General features: G+C 43.4%; 1 pseudogene; it reads left to right on the top strand.

The window, feature by feature from the left end:
- The first annotated feature begins 2,480 nt into the window (after positions 1 to 2,480).
- Positions 2,481 to 4,188, top strand: LOC102489487 (RNA-binding protein EWS pseudogene; annotated as a pseudogene).
- The last annotated feature ends 960 nt before the right edge of the window (positions 4,189 to 5,148 follow it).

Genomic DNA, 5,148 nt, shown 5'->3' with positions numbered 1-5,148 from the left:
TGTCTCTGTCTTTTCATTTATTAAAAATTTCTTTTTTTTAATTGTTTAAGGTAAGGTTTTTTCCTTGGCTCTGAAATCCTCCTTTATCTCGGTAATATGCCCCTCCCCTTTCCCTCTCCCATCTAAGCAAACAGAAAGGATAGGCCAGAAGAAGACTGAGTCTGCCATGAGAGCTGAGATCTAGTGATTTCACGTGGTGCACATGCACGCCATATGGCTTTTACTTTTTATTTAATTAACAAAAAAAGAACTGGAGACCCTAATGACCGGACCCCATAGTTTATGCCCACCCCTACTCATCTCTGGACTTCAGGTTTGTTTCATGGGACTTTAAGATGCAGTTACATACCTCCCCACCCCATCTGGAGACTGGTTCAAGCCAGCAGCATGAACCAGGGAGGCCCTAACAGCCTGGCCCTGTAGCTCATGCCCACCCCTACTGGTCTCTGGGCTTCAGGTTTGTTTCTTAGGACTTTAAGATGAACTTGTAGCCCTCCCCACCCCATCTAGAGACGAGTTCAAGACAGCAGCATTATCAGACACCAGGCTACCTGTTGTTACAGGCCCTAACAGCCAGGACCCATGGCTAATCCTCTGCCCCTTCCCCACTTGCCTTTGGACTCACAGAATTTTAGTTTGGAATAGCACATGGCATGCGTTGTGCACCACACGATATTTTTTTTGCTCCTGAGATGAAGCTTATTAGGTCAGTTGGAGGCTCACCACTCTTTAGAAACAAGGAGGAATTTGGGTCACCCAAGACCAGTGACAACAATGCATGTTAATGGTGAGCAACAGGTAGGCAGACCAGAAGAAAGGTCACCAATTTTCTAATCCTGCACACCTTTTAACACTCAGAGAAAAACTTGAATAAGTTAGGAAAGAATGTATAGATCACCAGATGACTAGAAACAGTCACAGAGACTCAAGATATATGAGCAACCAACAAAATGCTTACCCCCCCCCCCAGGGAAATCATCAAGCCCATATCACCCACAGTCGATACAATGGACTATGTCTGTTAAGCAATTAAGAATATTTGTATTGACCAAACTAACTGAGATGGAAGAGAAAAGAGACAATAAGCTCCAGGAGATGAGAAAGTCCTTTCATGATTTGAAAGAAGAAATAGACACCTTAAACAAGAAACAGATGGAACTTATAGAGTTGAAGAATGTGATACAGGAAATCAAAACCTCCCTTAAAAGTAATAAAAGTAGATTAGATCAGGCAAAAGATTGAATCTCTAATGTAGAAGACAAAACATCCAACCTAGAAAAAGGTATCAAGATGATTGAGAAAGCAACCAAGAAAAATGAGGATAATATATGAGGAATACTGGGTATCATCAAGTGCCCCAACATTCGGATAATTTATATCCCAGAAAAGGAAGAAAATAATAAGGGAATTGATAATTTATTCCATGAAATTCTGGAAGAAAATTTTCCAAACTTAGAGAGGCATTCAAATATCCAGACCCAAGAGTAGGTCCCCAAGTAGAATCAACCAAGAAGATCCTCTCCAAGGCACATTATAGTCACATTATTGGCAAAAACAACAAAGAAAAGATACTAAAGTTGGCAAGAGGCAAACATCGAACTTTTCAGGGGAAACAATGCGGGCAAGGAAAGAATGGGAAAATATAGTCAAAGTGTCAAATGACAAATGATTTCAACCAAGAATACTATACCCAACAAGATTATCTATCATATGGGAAAACAAAATAAAAAAAACATTCTCGGATAAACAAAACCTGGAGGAATTTACTAACTCCAGACCAGCTCTTCAAGAGGATCTGAAGGGAGTGCTATACCAAGAAAACTAAAAAGTCAGATAGACAGTTATAAAACAACAAAAAGCAACCAAAAAAATGGCTCACTTCATGATAGGAACAGGTTTGGAAATATCTATAAACACATTGAATGTCAATGGATTAAATTCTCCATTTAAAAGACACAGACTGGCCGATTTTTATTTCAGCAAAATAGGCTTCAAGTCAAAGACTGTTAGAAGAGACAAAGAAGGACATTATATAATAGTAAATGGTATAATCCAGCAAAAAGACATAACGCTTATAAATATCTATCCACCCAACTCAGGAGCACTTAAATATGTGAAGGAAAGAATGCTGGACCTAAAAGGAGAGATTGGGAGAAACACTGTAATTGTTGGGGATCTAAACACCCCATTAGCTCCCTTTGACAGATCATCTAGGCAAAAAATAAATAGAGAGATACAGGACCTAATTGATATGATAAATTGAATGGGCTTGATAGATATCTATAGAATTTTCCAACCTAAGTCCACAAAATATACATTTTTCTCACCCCAGCATGGAACCTTTTCAAAGACTGACCATATGTTAGGACACAAATCAAGCCCTTACAGATTCAAAGGCATAGAAAATATATCCAGCATTTTCTATGACCATGATGGAATTAAACTCAAGATTAATATCAAGAAAAACCCTGTTGGACGGACGTTGAGAGAACGAGGAGGAAAGAGAGAAAATGGCATCCACGGATTACAGTACCTACAAACAAGCTGCAGCCCAGCAGGGCTACAGTGCTTACACCACCCAGTCCACTCAAGGATATGCACAGTCCACCCAGGCTTATAGGCAACAAAGCTATGGAACCTATGGCAGCCCACTGATGTCAGCTATACCCAGGCTCAGACCACTGCAACTTATGGGCAGACCGCCTATGCAACTTCTTATGGACAGCCTCCTACTGGTTATACTACTCCAACTGCCCCCCAAGCATACAGCCAGCCTGTCCAGGGGTACGGCACTGGTGCTTATGATACCACCACTGCTACAGTCACCACCACCCAGGCCTCCTATGCGGCTCAGTCTGCGTATGGCACCCAGCCTGCTTACCCAGCCTATGGGCAGCAGCCTGCAGCCACCGCTGCGAGCGCCCCCACCCTCCCACTAGCCACCCCCCCCAAAAAAAAAACTGGATCCTACAGCCAGGCTCCAAGTCAATATGGCCAACAGAGCAGCAGCTACGGGCAGCAGAGTTCATTCCGACAGGATCACCCCAGTAGTATAGGTGTTTATGGGCAGGAGTCTGGAGGATTTTCTGGACCAGGAGAGAACTGGAGCATGAGTGGCCCTGATAACCGGGACAGGGGAAGAGGGGGATTTGATCATGGAGGCATGAGCAGAGGTGGGCGGGGAGGAGGACGCGGTGGAATGGGCAGCGCTGGAGAGCGAGGTGGCTTCAATAAGCCTGGTGGACCCATGGATGAAGGACCAGATCTTGATCTAGGCCCACCCATAGATCTGGATGAAGACCCTAACAACAGTGCAATTTATGTACAAGGATTAAATGACAATGTGACTCTAGATGATCTGGTAGACTTCTTTAAACAATGTGGTGTGGTTAAGATGAACTGGGCAGCCCATTATCCACATCTACCTGGACAAGGAGACAGGAAAACCCAAAGGTGATGCCACAGTATCCAATGAAGACCCACTGACCGCCAAGGCTGCTGTGGAGTGGTTTGATGGGAAAGATTTTCAAGGCAGCAAACTTAAAGTCTCTCTTGCCTGGAAGAAGCCTCCAATGAACAGCATGAGAGGTGGAATGCCACCCCATGAGGGCAGAGGGATGCCGCCCCCGCTCCATGGAGGTTCAGGGGGCCCAGGAGGTCCTGGAGGTTCCATGGGTCGCATGAGGGCCCCGAGGTTCCCGAGGGAACCCCTCTGGAGGAGGAAACGTCCAGCATCGAGCCGGCGACTGGCAGTGTCCCAATTTGGGTTGTGGAAACCAGAACTTCACCTGGAGGACAGAATGCAACCAGTGTAAGGCCCCGAAGCCTGAAGGCTTCCTCCCACCACCCTTCCCACCCCTGGGTGGAGATTGTGGAAGAGGCGGCCCTGGTAGCATGAGGGGAGGAAGAGGTAGCCTCATGGATCATGGTGGCCCTGGGGGGATGTTCAGAGGTGGCCCTGGGGGGTGGTGACAGAGGTGGCTTCCGCGGTGGCCGGGGCATGGACCGAGGTGGCTTTGGTGGAGGAAGACGTGGTGGCCCTGGTGGGCCCCCTGGACCTTTGATGGAGCAGATGGGAGGAAGACGAGGTGGACGTGGAGGACCTGGAAAAATGGATAAAGGTGAGCACCGTCAGGAGTGCAGAGACCAGCCCTACTAGGCGCAAAGATCCCGCAGAGCTCCATTGACTACCAGATTTACTTTTTAAACCAGAAAATGTTTTAAATTTATAATTTCATATTTATAATGTTGGTCACAACATTATGATTATTCCTTGTCTGTACTTTAGTATTTTTCACCATTTGTGAAGAAACATTAAAACAAGTTAAATGGAAAAAAAAAAAAAAACCCTGTTCAACAAACACATGGAAAGTGAACAGCCTAATTCTGAATGACTTTTTCACTGCTGAAGAAATTAAGCCTAAAATCAAAAAATTTATGAAAACAAGTGATAATGAGTACACAAGTTTCCATAATCTATGGAACATGGCAAAAGTAGTTATAAGAGGGAAATTCATAGAAATTAGTGCACAAAAGTAAAAGATGGAAAGATGGCAAATAGATAACCTAACATCATGCCTCAGGGAATTAGAAAAAATACAACAACAACTATAAAATGTCAGGTGAAAAGAAATAATAAAGATTCAAGCAGAAATAAATTAGAATAGAAAATAAACAAAACATACAGAAAACAAAAGCTGGTTCTTTAAAAAGATTAACAAGATCGACACACCATTGTCTAGACTGATAAAGAAGAAGAAAGAAAGAAACCAGATATATCAAATATGTGTTGAAACAGGCAACATTATGACATACATGATATAAATACAAAATATCACCAGAGGATACTATGAGTGACTATATGCCAACAAACAAGATAACTTGGAGGAGATGGACAAATTCCTGGATGCATATAATCTACCAAGATTGAATCAGGAGGACATAGAAAACCTTAATAGACTCACAATAAGCCAGGAGATTGAATCAGTAATAAATAACCTCCTGACAAAGAAAAGCTCAGGTCCAGATGGCTTCATTTTTTAATTCTACAAAACTTTTTTTTTTGGAGAGATTTTCACTGTAGGGCATGTGCGCTCGCCAGACAGACAGAGAGAGACATAGAGACAGAAAGCGAGAAATCACCCCCCA

This window comes from Tupaia chinensis, unplaced genomic scaffold, assembly GCF_000334495.1.
Source record: "Tupaia chinensis unplaced genomic scaffold, TupChi_1.0 Scaffold144311_1, whole genome shotgun sequence".
In the NCBI taxonomy this organism is placed as follows: Eukaryota; Metazoa; Chordata; class Mammalia; order Scandentia; family Tupaiidae; genus Tupaia; species Tupaia belangeri.
Note: the sequence above shows the minus strand (reverse complement) of the source record. Positions and strands in the feature narration are given on the sequence as shown.